Source organism: Triticum dicoccoides, chromosome 5A (genome assembly GCF_002162155.2).
Source record: "Triticum dicoccoides isolate Atlit2015 ecotype Zavitan chromosome 5A, WEW_v2.0, whole genome shotgun sequence".
Classification (NCBI taxonomy): Eukaryota; Viridiplantae; Streptophyta; class Magnoliopsida; order Poales; family Poaceae; genus Triticum; species Triticum dicoccoides.
The window spans coordinates 313,907,117-313,923,265 of record NC_041388.1 but is presented as its reverse complement, the minus strand read 5'-3'; positions in this window follow the sequence as shown (position 1 = coordinate 313,923,265).

Here is a 16,149-nt window from a genome sequence, read left to right as displayed (position 1 = left end):
GGGCTTAACGGCAGTCCAACACTCGCCTAAGTTTGAAGAAACCCTACCGAGGGGAGAGCAGTCCTCCCACTCGGGGGCTTAGCTGCAGTCGAGCACTCGCCTAAGTTCTCTCACTAAGGGGCTTAACGGCAGTCCAACACTCACCTAAGTTTGAAAAAACCACACCGAGTGGAGAGCAGTCCTCCCACTCGGAGGCTTAGCTGCAGTCGAGCACTCGCCTAAGTTCTCTCACTAAGAGGCTTAACGGCAGTCCAGCACTCGCCTAAGTTTGGAAAAATCCTACCGAGTGGAGAGCAATCCTCCCACTCGGGGGCTTAGCTGCAGTCCAGTACTCACCTAAGTTTAAGACCCATTCCTATCCGCAAGGACGACGAGGTGCAGGTCGACTGCAACCTTCTCCTTCGGAGCTGCGGCACAAATACAACGTCTGCTCCATCCCCATCCGCAAGGACGACGAGGTGCAGGACGACTGCAACCTTCTCCTTCGGAGCTGCGGCACAAATACAACATCCACTCCATCCTTATCCGCAAGGACGACGAGGTGCAGGTCGACTGCAACCTTCTCCTTCGGAGCTGCGACACAAATACAATGTCCGCTCCATCCTTATCCGCAAGGACGACGAGGTGCAGGTCGACTGCCACTTTCTCCTTCGGAGCTGCGGCACAAATACAACGTCCGCTCCATCCCTATCCGCAAGGACGAAGAGGTGCCTCAAGCAAATTCCATCCGAAGGTAAACACAAGCACATTCAGAGATAAACCAAATTCAGATAAATACTAAAAGGTTCCAAGCAGCGAATCAAAGGTACTCGGGTACCAAGCCCGAAGGAGTTTAACGGTTACAGAAACCACTCGGCATTCTGAGGCAAATTTAAAGCATATCCAAGTTTCATAAGATTGTTCACTCGGCCGGAGGAGGGCTGGCAGGCTCCACGAACGAGTCCAGATCGATCCCATCAGCGATCCGAGTGGCGGCAGCAATGAAAGTCTCCATTAAGGACTGGAAGTCGTGCTTTTTGGTGTTAGCGACTTTGATCGCAGCCAGCTTGTCTTCACGAGCCTCCTTGCAATGGACTCGCACCAGGGACAGCGCCACATCAGCACCACACCGGGCGGAGGATCTCTTCCATTCTTGCACTCGGTCAGGGATCTCATTCAGTTGAGTCATCAGAGATTCTAGATCATTTTGAAGCGTCGCCCCCGGCCAAAGCGTCGAGTCAATTCGAGAGACAACCTCCTTTAGGCGTGCGAGGTAGCTTGTGGCACTGGCGATACGGGACTCCAGTCGGAGCACGTTCATCGCAGTTTCGTCGCAGACCGGGGAAGCGATAGGGTCCAGACCCGTCTCGACCCTTCCAGTTTCTTCGTCAAAGTCTTGACAAAGCTCTGCAGCCAAAAGTCAATTCAATCAACCGAGCAAAATCCGATGGCAAGCATCAACACAGTCGGATTAAAAGAAATACCTCCCAACACAAGATAAAGCTTCTTGGCGAGGGTCCTCAGATAAGCTTCTGTGTCGTTCCTCTTGCGGATCGCAGACTCCAACTTTTCGTTCAGGACGACCTTATCCTTCTTCAGGCTGGTCACTTCGCGGTTAGCTTCATTAAGACAAGATGTCAGTCTAGTCACCTCTCCTTCAAGCATTTCGACTGAAGCAAGCTTCTTGTCTGCGAGAACGATTTTGTCTTGGGCTGCTTTTTGCGCGGCGGCGAGGTCCGAGTCCTTCTTGTCCAGAGCCAACTTCATTTTCTCTGAAAATGAAATAATCGAATCAAAAAAGAGATCAAAGAGATATATTGAAGTTCAGTCGGCAATCAGTTACCTTCCATACCAGCGGCCTCGTCTTGAGCTTTTTTCAGATTTTGCTGAGCCAATTCCAAGTCTAAGTTGAGTTGCCTCTACTTCTCTTCGAGTTCGGCAAACTTGGAGATAAGAGTACAAGACTTCTGCAGAAGGCAAGAGACAGATCAATCAATAGGTTCGAAGGCAGTTCATTTTCGAGTGAATAAAACCTAAAGAAGTGGACAACAAGCTGTTCAGACCCCAGTCGACTGCCAGCAGTCGACCACGGTCTCGGGGACTACACCCAGTGGGTGCACTTGGCGTGCCCCCACCGGTTCTGATCCCACTCGACCGGCCCGCCGGAGTTGAGTGCAAGGAGTAAAAAAAGAGAGAGAAAGAACAATTGCGCTGTCAAGAAAGAAGAACTCAGACCACAGTCGACTGCCAGCAGTCGACCGCGGTCTCGGGGACTACACCCAGTGGGTGCACTTGGCGTGCCCCCACCGGTTCTGATCCCACTTGCCCAGACCGAGTGGAAGAGCGAAACTACCAAAAACGACAGCAACACCCAGTGGGTGCTCTAATTCAACGCGAACAATAGGAGATTGTGCAGAAGAAGATTTTTCGAGAACAAAAACAGTCGGAAAGTCTACTCACCTGGACGTTGGCCTGAAGGGCGGCACTAGCGTCGTAGGCAGCCTGACTGCTCCCGTGCACTATCTTCACCCGCTCCATCATCATATTAGCCTGTCGGATGGCTTCCGCAGCCGCTTTCGACTGGTTGTCTGGGACGGGGTAGCTAGTGAAAAAATGTGCAGACGACCCAGGTGCGGCTGCTTGAGGCTCCGTGGTGTGGAGTTGGATAGTTGAAGGAACCACAGGAGCGGTCGACCATGTGGGATGCCCACTCGGCAAGGGTGCAGCGAACGTCACAGTGGCCCTGTCCGCATCTTCAGCTTGACAGACGGGAGGCATTGCAGTTGGTTCTTGCCGAGCCACCCTGCCAGCTGTTACCTTCTTGCTCTTCCTAGGCTTAGGAGCCACATCTTCATCGTCATCCGGAAGGTCAATGATGTTGGGTGGAGCTGCAAGACAGAACATTCGACCCCAAGTGAACCACTCGACCCTAAAAGGATCAAGAATCGAAATTGCAAGAGTTCATACCTGGGTTAGAGGTTACCGCATCCTCCATTTCCTCGTCCCGGTACTGGTATGAAGAGGTCCCTGACGTAGCAGCACTGCAAAGGCTTGCATTCAATCGGTTACACCCAGTTAATCGAATCCACATAAAGGACAAGTCAGATGGTTACCCGGAGATAGTAGGAACGGTCACTTTGATCCGAGGCAAAGCTTTAGGCGGTTTGGAAGAGATGGCTTTCGGCACTTTCGGCGCTGGAAGCGGCGCGACCTTTGGAGGCTTCTCAGTCGGCATCGGGGAAGACGTCTTGGGGCGCTTTGAGGATTGCCCAATCGGTGCAGCCACCAAGTCCGGAGCGCGTGCCGGGTCATGAGTGTGCTTGGACCTCCTCTCCCTACGAGGAAGCGAGTCGACTTCTTCCTCATCGGTCGACTCATCGCTCTCCTCGTCCTCCTCGGCTTCCGAATGCTCCTCGCCGCTCTCGCCCCCGCTCCCTTCTTCTTCAGCGCCGGGGTCCTGCACTCCGTTGGGCATCGAGTACATTTCAATGAGGGCCTGAAAGGATAACAATCAAAAGACATTCAGTCGGCCACAAACGGGACATCACGTGGTGAATCGGAAAGATACTTGATAAAACAGAAATATACCTGCTCCGGCTGGCGCGAGTTGTCGAATGGAACCACCCTCCTGGATCCCCGAGGGTTGTCTTTGTTGCCAGTGATTCCCCTCAACCAGTTCTCCAAGATATCCTTGCTAACCTCCTCCAGGTGGATCTGAGTGGTATCCTCGAGCCCAGAGTACATCCACATCGGATGATCACGCGCCTGAAGAGGTTGGATGCGTCGACCGAGAAAGACCTCCAGCAGATCCATCCCGGTCACTCCGTCGCGGACAAGCTGGACGACCCGTTCAACCAGCTCCTTGACCTGCGCCTTCTCTTCTGGAACTACCTTCAAGGGAGCAGGCTTCTCCACTCGAGCCAAGGAAAAAGGAGGAAGTCCAGTCGACTGGCCAGGGGTTGGCTGATCCTTGCAGTAAAACCAAGTCGACTGGAAGCCCCGCACCGAGTCAGGGAGGATCATCGCTGGGAAAGTACTTTTGCTCCTCATCTGGATCCCCAGACCACCGCACATCTGGATCACCTACGTCCTCTCGTCGCTCGACTTGGCCTTTTTGACCGACTGGGAACGACAAGTGAAGATGTGTTTGAAAAGCCCCCAGTGCGGTCGACAACCCAAGAAGTTTTCGCACATGGACACGAAAGCGGCCAGATAGACTATGGTGTTCGGAGTGAAATGGTGGAGCTGAGCCCCAAAGAAGTTCAAAAAACCCCGGAAGAAAGGGTGGGGAGGCAGTGAGAATCCGCGATCTACGTGGGTTGCTAGGAGGACACACTCACCCTCTCTGGGCTGCGGCTCGGTTTTGTCCCCCGGGAGCCGGACCGACTTGTGGGGGATCAATCCCCCTCCACCAGGTCGTCGAGGTCATCCTGCGTGATTGCCGAGCGGATCCAGTCGCCCTGGATCCAGCCCGCCGGCAGGCCGGACCTCGACGAGGATCCACCCCGGCTGGTCCGCTTGCCCTTCGCCTTCGCGGTCGCCTTCTTCGCACGTTCCAGCGCCGCCATCTTATCCTTCCCCATGGTGGCGGATCGAGCTCGAGCGGAGGTCCGACGATGAGGCGAAAGCGAGAGTGGCGGAGAGATCGGGAGAAAGAGAAGAGAGAATGGGAGCGTGCGGAGCAGAGGCCTGGCCCGAGACCTTTTATAAGGCCTTCCACCGAGTGGCTGACTGGTGGACCCAAGCGATCTAAACAAATCCCGCAACAGTCGGGCGCGCAGTACGTGGCGAAAAAGGTGGCGCGGGGATCGAGGAGACTTGCCTAATCCGTCCCGATAACCTCGGTTCCTCCCGTCTGGCGCACTTCCCAAAATTTGAATCCTGCGAGATCCGCGGAGAGCAGAACAACCTGTCAGACTGAAGACAAACACCCTCTACATCATCATTCAGAATTCCACCATGAAAGTTCACTTGACAACAACCAAGAATGGACCAAGGCGATTGAGAAAGGAGTCGACGTCATCTCCTCAACTCATTGTTTCAGGACAAGGCATATTCATAGCGCAAAAAGTGGGTCGGAAGTGTTCTCAACCCCTTCCTCACTCAAACCCTGATCCATTCGGGGGCTAATGATGAAGCTATGTACCTAGGGTAGGGTCATGGACCTGTCCAGCATACCCTCCCCAAGGACATCTTTACAAAGAATTAGAAGCAGTCGAAGAGAAATCATCATCCACTCGACCGCGGAGATGCACTCACTCGACCACCTTAAAGACACTCGACTACCAGAAGATGAGGAACCCTCCACTCTGTAACGGTTAGGACTTAAACCATAGCATTATGAGCATTTATGACATTTTACTGTAGACGTTACCAGTAACGCCTTTCCTTTATGAGCATTGAACCCTGAGTAACGAAGGGGAGCTGGGGTCCTGGCGCACTCTATATAAGCCACCCCCCTCCTCTGGGACAGGGGTTCGCACTTTTTTGTAAACTCACACACACATATAATCCAGTCGACCACCTCAGGGCACCGAGACGTAGGGTTGTTACTTCCTCCGAGAAGGGCCTGAACTCGTAAAACTCGTGTGTACAACTACTCCATAGCTAGGATCTTGCCTCCTCATACCTGCCCCCCATTCTACTGTCAGTCTTAGATCCACGACACAACCCAGCAGCCCACCTCCCCTGGTCGCCTCCCTCCTCTCTGTTCACCCGACCCAGCGACCGCGCTCGCCGGTCGCCACCGAACCCTGTCGCCGTCCCCGTCGGGGAAGGGATAAGGGCGACGTCCCCTCGACCCCGCAGGCTCCCCGCACCCACTCACTCTCCCTGGACGCCCCCTCTCCCCTCTCTCCCTCTGGCCTCGCCCCCTTCTCCAGTTTCACCTCGCCCCGACGCACTGTCGCCGCCCCGTTGCTGCGCCACCACGGCCACCGTGCCCTCCTCGCCGCCCCGATGTGCCCGCGAGTCCCACGACCGTCTTCTGCTTTGTCTGCACCGACGACCTCAAGGCGGAAGTCACTGCTACCTCTTGAGCTTGCGTTGGTTTTCCCCGAAGAGGAAGGGATGATGTAGCAGAGTAGCGTAAGTATTTCCCTCAGTTTTTGAGAACCAAGGTATCAATCCAGTAGGAGGCCACACTCAAGTCCCTCATACCTGCACAAAACGATAGCTACTCGCAACCAACGTGATTAGGGGTTGTCAATCCCTCCACGGTCACTTACGAGAGTGAGATCTGATAGATATAATATTTTTGGTATTTTTGGTATAAAGATGCAAAGTAAAAAGTAAAGGCAAAGTAAAAGAGCAAAACAAGATTAAAGTGATGGAGATTGATATGATGAGAATAGACTCGGGGGCCATAGGTTTCACTAGTGGCTTCTCTCAAGAGCATAATTATTCTACGGTGGGTGAACAAATTACTATTGAGCAATTGACAGAATTGAGCATAGTTATGAGAATATCTAGGCATGATCATGTATATAGGCATCACGTCCGTGACAAGTAGACCAAAACGATTCTGCATCTACTACTATTACTCCACTCATCGACCGCTATCCAGCATGCATCTAGAGTATTAAGTTAAAAACAGAGTAACGCCTTAAGCAAGATGACATGATGTAGAGAGATAAATTCATGCAATATGAAATAAACCCCATCTTGTTATCCTCGATGTCAACGATGCAATACGTGCCTTGCTGCCCCTTCTGTCACTGGGAAAGGACACCGCAAGATCGAACCCAAAGCTAAGCACTTCTCCCATGGCAAGAACTACCAATCTAGTTGGCCAAACCAAACGGATAATTCGAGGAGACTTGCAAAGATAACCAATCATACATAAAAGAATTCAGAGAAGATTCAAATATTATTCATAGATAGACTTGATCATAAACCCACAATTCATCAGTCTCAACAAACACACCGCAAAAAGAAGATTACATCGAATAGATCTCCACAAGAGAGGGGGAGAACTTTGTATGAGATCCAAAAAGAGAGAAGAAGCCATCTAGCTACTAACTATGGACCCGAAGGTCTGAGGTAAACTACTCACACTTCATCGGAGAGGCTATGATGATGTAGAAGCCCTCCGTGATGATGGCCCTCTCCGGCGGAGCTCCGGAACAGGCCCCAAGATGGGATCTCGTGGATACAGAAAGTTGCGGCGGTGGAATTAGGTTTTTGGCTCCTGTTCTGATCGTTTGGGGGTACGTAGGTATATATAGGAGGAAGGAGTACGTTGGTCGAGCACCGAGGGGCCCACGAGGCAGGGGGGCGCCCCCCACCCTCGTGACCGCCTCTTTGACTCCTTGGAGTAGGGTCCAAGTCTCCTGGATCACATTCGGTGAGAAAATCATGTTCCCGAAGGTTTTATTCCGTTTGGACTCCGTTTGATATTCCGTTTCTTCGACACACTGAAATAGGCAAAAAACAACAATTCTGGGTTGGGCCTCCGGTTAATAGGTTAGTCCCAAAAATAATATAAAAGTGGAAAATAAAGCCCAATATAGTCCAAAACAGTAGATAATATAGCATGGAGCAATCAAAAATTATAGATACGTTGGAGACGTATCAGGCATCCCCAAGCTTAATTCCTGCTCGTGCTCGAGTAGGTAAATGATAAAAAGAGAATTTTTGATGCGGAGTGCTACTTGGCATAATTTCAATGCAAATCTTCTTAATTGTGATATGAATATTCAGATTCGAAAGATTCAAGACAAAAGTTTATATTGACATAAAAATAATAATACTTCAAGCATACTAAAAAAGCAATTATGTCTTCTCAAAATATCATGGCCAAAGAAAGTTATCCCTACAAAATCATATAGTCTGGCTATGCTCTATCTTCACCACACAAAGTATTTAAATCATGCACAACCCTGATGACAAGCCAAGCAATTGTTTCATACTCTAACTTTTTCAAAACTTTTTCAATCTTCACACAATACATGAGCGTGAGCCATGGATATAGCACTATAGGTGGAATAGAATGGTGGTTGTGGAGAAGACAAAAAGGAGAAGATAGTCTCACATCAACTAGGTGTATCAACGGGCTATGGAGATGCCCATCAATAGATATCAATGTGAGTGAGTAGGGATTGCCATGCAACCGATGCACTAGAGCTATAAGTATATGAAAGCTCAAAAAGAAACTAAGTGGGTATGCATCCAACTTGCTTGCTCATGAAGACCTAGGTCAATTTGAGGAAGCCCATCATTGGAATATACAAGCCAAGTTCTATAATGAAAGATTCCCACTAGTATATGAAAGTGATAACATGAGAGACTCTCTACTATGAAGATCATGGTGCTACTTTGAAGCACAAGTGTGGTAAAAGGATAGTAACATTGTCCCTTCTCTCTTTTTCTCTCATTTTTTTATTTGGGCCTTTTCTCTTCTTTTTTATGGCCTCTTTTTATTTGGTCTTCTTTGGCCTCTTTTTTTCGTCCGGAGTCTCATCCCGACTTATGGGGGAATCATAGTCTCCATCATTCTTTCCTCACTGGGACAATGCTCTAATAATGATGATCATCACACCTTTATTTTTCTTACAACTCAACAGTTACAACTCGATTCTTAGAACAAAATATGACTCTATATGAATGCCTCCGGCGGTGTACCAGGATATGCAATATGACAATGATGAATGTGGCATGAACGGAACGGTGGAAAGTTGCATGGCAATATATCTCGGAATGGCTATGGAAATGCCATAATAGGTAGGTATGGTGGCTGTTTTGAGGAAGGTATATGGTGGGTGTATGATACCGGCGAAAGGTGCGCGGTATTAGAGAGGCTAGCAAAGGTGGAAGGGTGAGAGTGCGTATAATCCATGGACTCAACATTAGTCATAAAGAACTCATATACTTATTGCAAAAATCTAGAAGTTATCAAAGCAAAGTATTACGCGCATGCTCCTAGGGGGATAGATTGGTAGGAAAAGACCATCGCTCGTCCCCGACCGCCACTCATAAGGAAGACAATCAATAAATAAATCATGCTCCGACTTCATCACATAAGGTTCACCATACGTGCATGCTACGGGAATCACAAACTTTAACACAAGTATTCTTTAAATTCACAACTACTCAACTAGCATGACTTTAATATTATCACCTCCATATCTCAAAACAATTATCATGCTTCAATCTTTTCTTAGTATTCAACACACTCAAAAGAAAGTTTCACAAATCTTGAATACCAAGCATATTATTATTAAGCAAATTACCATGCTATTAAGAGACTCTCAAAATAATTTAAGTGAAGCATGAGAGATCAATAGTTTCTTTAAAACAAATCCACCATCGTGCTCTAAAAGATCTAAGTGAAGCACACAAAGCAAAATTATAACGCTCAAAAGATATAAGTGAAGCACATAGAGCAAAACTACTACGCTCAAAAGAATATAAGTGAAGCACATAGAGCAAAACTACTTAGCTCAAAAAGATATAAGTGAAGCACATAGAGCAAAACTACTACGCTCAAAAAATATAAGTGAAGCACATAGAGCTAAACTACTTAGCTCAAAAAGATATAAGTGAAGCACATAGAGTATTCTATCAAATTTTAATTCATGTATGGCTCTCTCAAAAGGTGTGTACAGCAAGGATGATTGTGGCATACTAAATCACGAAGACACAAATAATACAAGACACTCCAAGCAAAACACATATCATGTTGGTGAATAAAAATATAGCTCCAAGTAAATTACCGATGGAAGTGGACGAAAGAGGGGATGCCTTTCGGGGCATCCCCAAGCTTCGACTTTTTGGTGTCCTTGGATTATCTTGGGGGTGCCATGGGCATCCCCAATCTTAGGCTCTTGCCACTCCTTGTTCCATAATCCATCACAAGAATTCACCCAAAACTTGAAAACTTCACAACACAAAACTTAAAGTAGAAAACTCGTGAGCTCCGTTGGCAAAAGAAAACAAAAGACCACTTCAAGGTACTGTAATGAACTCATTATTTATTTATATTGGTGTTAAACCTACTGTATTCCAACTTCTCTATGGATTATAAACTATTTTACTAACCATAGATTCATCAAAATAAGCAAACAACACACGAAAAACAGAATCTGTCAAAAACAGAACAGTCTGTAGTAATCTGTTGCTAGCGCAAGATCTGGAACCCCAAAAATTCTAAAATAAATTTCTGGACGTGAGGAATTTATATATTAATCATCTGCAGAAAGAATTAACTAAATATCGCTCTTTAAATAAAAACGACAGCAGTTCTCATGAGCACTAAAGTTTCTGTCTTTTTACAGCAAGTTCAACAAGACTTTCCCCTAGTCTTCCCAACGGTTCTACTTGGCACAAACACTAATTAAACACAAAGAACACAACCAAATCAGAGGATAGATAATTTATTTATTACTAAACAGGAGCAAAAAGCAAGGAATAAAAATAAAATTGGGTTGCCTCCCAACAAGCGCTATCGTTTAACGCCCCTAGCTAGGCATAAAAGTGAGGATAGATCTAGGTAGTGCCGTCTTTGGTTTTAGAGAAAAAGAGAGCAAACTTGTTATCTATGGAATTAATCTTTCTATTTTGATAGAGTACATGTCCATTAATGGTAGAAGAAAAATTAAGAATGTTGCGGAAATTGGCATCTAGGCTAGCTTTTATCTCTTTAATAGATTCGTTTTGGTAAGAAAGCAAGAGAGATGTGATTTCAGTTTTCTCATTAATGGGGTGCCCAAATATAGTTTTCATCCTCTCTAAAGTATCTATGGGGTTCCCTTCAAGAAAACCCCCCTCGAAAATAGAATCTAAAACTTGTTTGAACGAAGCGGGTAGCCCAACATAAAAGCTTTTTAAGTACACCTCAATTTGATATTGAGGTACATAGCTAGCCCGGATTCTTAACAGCCTATCCCAAGCATCTTTTAAAGATTCATCAAGTAAATAACGAAAAATTCCAGAATCATCTTCATCAAAATTACTAAGTTTCTCATTGATAACTCCGGCAAGTTGTTCTATAGTATTCCGATTTATGAGTTTAGATAAGATAGCAGGATTGTCTAAAGCACTAGAACTTGGGAGAGAACCCCCAACTCTTTTTGGTTCTGACATGGCGAGGGAAAAGAGGCAAATAGAGAGGGAGGATAGAGAGAGAGAGGATGAATAAAATGGCAAGGGTGAAGTGGGGGAGAGGAAAATGAGAGGCAAATGGCAAATAATGTAATGCGAGAGATAGGGATTGCGATGGGTACTTGGTATGTTGACTTTTTGCGTAGACTCCCCGGCAACGGCACCAGAAATCCTTCTTGCTACCTCTTGAGCTTGCGTTGGTTTTCCCCGAAGAGGAAGGGATGATGCAGCAGAGTAGCGTAAGTATTTTCCTCAGTTTTTGAGAACCAAGGTATCAATCCAGTAGGAGGCCACGCTCAAGTCCCTCGTACCTGCACAAAACGATAGCTACTCGCAACCAAAGCGATCAGGGGTTGTCAATCCCTTCACGGTCACTTACGAGAGTGAGATCTGATAGATATAATATTTTTGGTATTTTTGGTATAAAGATGCAAAGTAAAAAAGTAAAGGCAAAGTAAAAAAGCAAAACAAGATTAAAGTGATGGAGATTGATATGATGAGAATAGACCCGGGGGCCATAGGTTTCACTAGTGGCTTCTCTCAAGAGCATAAGTATTCTACGGTGGGTGAACAAATTACTATTGAGCAATTGACAGAATTGAGCATAGTTATGAGAATATTTAGGCATGATCATGTATATAGGCATCACGTCCGTGACAAGTAGACCGAAACGATTCTGCATCTACTACTATTACTCCACTCATCGACCGCTATCCAGCATGCATCTAGAGTATTAAGTTAAAACAGAGTAACGCCTTAAGCAAGATGACATGATGTAGAGAGATAAATTCATGCAATATGAAATAAACCCCATCTTGTTATCCTCGATGGCAACGATGCAATACGTGCCTTGCTGCCCCTTCTGTCACTGGGAAAGGACACCGCAAGATCGAACCCAAAGCTAAGCACTTCTCCCATGGCAAGAACTACCAATCTAGTTGGCCAAACCAAACGGATAATTCGAAGAGACTTGCAAAGATAACCAATCATACATAAAAGAATTCAGAGAAGATTCAAATATTATTCATAGATAGACTTGATCATAAACCCACAATTCATCGGTCTCAACGAACACACCGCAAAAAGAAGATTACATCGAATAGATCTCCACAAGAGAGGGGGAGAACTTTGTATTGAGATCCAAAAAGAGAGAAGAAGCCATCTAGCTACTAACTATGGACCCGAAGGTCTGAGGTAAACTACTCACACTTCATCGGAGAGGCTATGATGATGTAGAAGCCCTCCGTGATGACGGCCCTCTCCGGCAGAGCTCCGGAACAGGCCCCAAGATGGGATCTCGTGGATACAGAAAGTTGCGGTGGTGGAATTAGGTTTTTGGCTCCTGTTCTGATCGTTTGGGGGTATGTAGGTATATATAGGAGGAAGGAGTACGTCGGTGGAGCACCGAGGGGCCCACGAGGCAAGGGGCGCGCCCTAGGGGGGCGCCCCCCACCCTCGTGACCGCCTCTTTGACTTCTCGGAGTAGGGTCCAAGTCTCCTGGATCACGTTCGGTGAGAAAATCACGTTCCCGAAGGTTTTATTCCGTTTGGACTCAATTTGATATTCCGTTTCTTCGAAACACTGAAATAGGCAAAAAAACAACAATTCTGGGCTGGGCGTCCGGTTAATAGGTTAGTCCCAAAAATAATATAAAAGTGCAAAATAAAGCCCAATATAGTCCAAAACAGTAGATAATATAGCATGGAGCAATAAAAAATTATAGATACGTTGGAGACGTATCAGCCACCCCAGCGCCGGATCCCCTTCGTCTTCCTCCTCGACGGCCACCGGGCGACCACGCCGTCGATCTGCTCCACTGGTTCTCCTCGAGCCCGCTGCATAGACCCCACGCTCCCGCGGTGAGCTCCTGCGCCGAACGCGCCCTTCCCAACCCCCCTTTAGTCGCCCGTAGCCCGTGCTCCGGTGTTAGGCCGCACCCTACACCCCCTGGCCTCGTCGCCGGCGTAGCCACGGTGACCATAGGGTCCCGTGCGTGCCACCATCGCGCTCACCGCACTGCGTAGGCCTCATCTAGCCGCTTGGTTTGCCTGCAAATGCACCCCAGCCCCGATCCCGACGACGAGCGAAGTCCGGCGTCCGCCTCACCACTCGCCGTCGACATTCCCGACCACCGCAGCCTCTGCCACCACCCCAGATCGCCTCGCTGTCGTCTTCTCGTTCGAACGAGCCCAGCCGCGCTAGAAACGACGCCTTGTGCGCGAAACCCTGCCACCTCCCGAACGCCGCTGCCACCTCTACACGCCGTCGGCGATGCTCCGGTCGTCCCCGACGCCGGTCGTCATCACCATCGTGTGCGCGGCGCCGGGCGCGCCCTTAGGTCCAAGCCCCAGGTCCAAAGGCCCCCTGTAGCGCGGCCCCGGCCAACTCCGGCGAGGTGCCACTGCGGTTTTGGTCGCCAAAGCTCCTCCGACGCCGCCACTGACCTGGCAACCGTGGGGCCACCCCTGTGTGGTTGACCGTGGGCCCCAGCGCCTCAGTTGACCGCGTTGACTACGGTTAACGCGGGCACTGTTCACCACCCTGTCACTGACTTGTGGGCGCTTGCGCTTAATTAAGATAATTAAGTTTTTAAACTAATCTGCTAAATAGAATGCTCACTAACACATGGGGCCCACACCCCTAATTAACCCTGTGTGAATAATTAATCCACTGTTAACCCATAGAGGCTGACATGTGGGTCCCTGTGGCCCCACTGGTCAGTTTGACCTGGTCAGCGAGTCTGTTGACTGCTGACATCATCTCCATGCAATGCTGACATCATAATTCCATTTCCGTTAATTTTAAATAATTTCAGAATATGCTTTAATCTTTGAAAATTCATAGAAAATAAACCGTACCTCGGATGAAAATGGTTTCTATATGAAAGTTGCTCAGAAAAATCCAACAAATCCGAATACATGGTCCGTTCATCTGTCACATGCCCCTAGCATGCTGAACATGGGACATTCCCCCTCCGGTCATCTGTCTGACACAGGTCTGGAACCGGGAAAACATTCCCGGTTGAATCCCCCCTGCACCTATATCGTGTAGCCATATGTTAGGTCACTCCCGGCACAACATATTGCCACGTTATGCTTTGTGATGCTATGTTTGCTTTTATATTTACTGTTTCTTCCCCCTCTTCTCTCCGATAGACCCCGAGACGGATGTCGCCCCTGTGATCGACTACGTCACCGACGAGCCCTCCTTCTCATCTGAGTAACCAGGCAAGCAAACCCCCTTTGAGCATTCCGATATCACCCATTTCTTTCCCTCTCATGCTTGCATTAGAACTGCTACTGCTTTATGTATGATCCTACTCTGATGCATAGCCTGTTTTTGTTACCTGCTTTCTTACCTTACTTGCTTATCCTAAACTTATTAGTATAGGTTGGTTAGAGATCCATCAGTGACCCCACCTTGTCCCAGTTGCCTCGCTTTATGTTCGATGACTCGATTAGCGTGATTGACATCCAGGCCCCGACACCGCACATCACCCCCCTAGTTGTACGACTCTGCAGAGTTACCATCGAGTGCCGAGAGTGGAACCTCTTACCTCACTCCTGATGAGATCTCTGTAGTGTAGCTATACGGTCGAGGTCATCGAGGGTGATTTCCTCCTTAACCACTTCCGTTACGGCTCTATCGTGCAACCCATCAAATGTGAACCTCGAGGGTGGATCCTCTTATGTTCACCTTGATGATAACATCGAGTGGGATTCACGGGGGGTGATTCCTCGGGTTTTCCCCTTGGTGTAGACACACAGTTACTATGGTTACTATGACTTTGCACTGAGCCATGTTACTAAAGACGGGTCGGCCCTGAGGTGTACCCGCGCGAGCTTAATTGCGAGTGATGTGGAGTCGGGTTGACCTGGAAGGTGCCCGCGAGATACTACGAGGCGTGGCCGGGCATTCTTAGCCCTTGCCGCAAGTACTCGAGACGGGGCGACAGGATCACATCGATCGTGAGTCTTTGCTCGTTATCGCGTGCTCCTAGTCCACTACGGTTTGGATATTTGATCCGAGGGGCCTCTGGCCTGATAGCACTAACCATCACATGGGCATAGTATGGGCGTTATGCGTCGTATGCATCAGCGGAAGCTTAATAGACGTCAGCGACTGAGCGACGCGCGCCGGGTTGGACTGCGTAAGCTCCTGCCTTGTTGAACGAGGTAGCTAGGTCTGCTCACCGGCCGCCCACACAACATGCAGGAGTTCCCGGGGCAATGGCCCATGACCCCTGGGGGCATTGGTTTAGTCTGGCGTGCTGGCCTCTCTATTAAGCCTAGGTCGGGTTGCGGCGTATTGTTTGGCCGAGGCCGGGCATGACCCAGGAAAGTGTGTCCGGCCGGAGTTAATCGGGCGTGGTGGGTAAGTTGGTGCACCCCTACAGGGAAGAAAACATCTATCGGTAGCCTGTCCTACTGTAACAGACACTTGGAGTTGTATCCCGATCGATACAACTAGAACTGGATACTTGTGATGAGAATTGGATTGTGATGAGCAATGGATAGTATGGCTCTGGGATTGCTTTCTCGCAGGGAGTCGAGAAAGGATCTCTAGCCGAGGTTGATAACACTACTGCTACTTTACTTTATGCTACTCTACTCCCTCCTGTTGCTGCAAGATGGTGGTTTCCAGAAGATGCTAGTCATCGATAGGACTAAGCCTTTCCTCTATTCTGGCATTCTGCAGTTTAGTCCACAGATACATCCCGTTTCCTTTGATACATATGCATACTTAGTTTAGATCTGATGTAAGTCTTGCGAGTACTTTGGATGAGTACTCACGGCTGCTTTGCTACCTCTTTTCCCCCATACCCGATTGTTGCGACCAGATGACAGATCTCAGGAGCCAGATGACACCACTGATGACTACTACTACGTGACGGCCGCTGACGACTTGGAGTAGTTAGGAGGCTCCCAGGCAGGAGGCCTTGCCTTTTCGATCGTTGTTGTTTTTGTGCCAGCCTTCTTAAGGCAAACTTGTTTAACTCATGTCTATACTCAGGTATTGTTGCTTCCGCTGACTCTTGTGTTTTTAGAGCTTATGTATTCGAGCCCTCG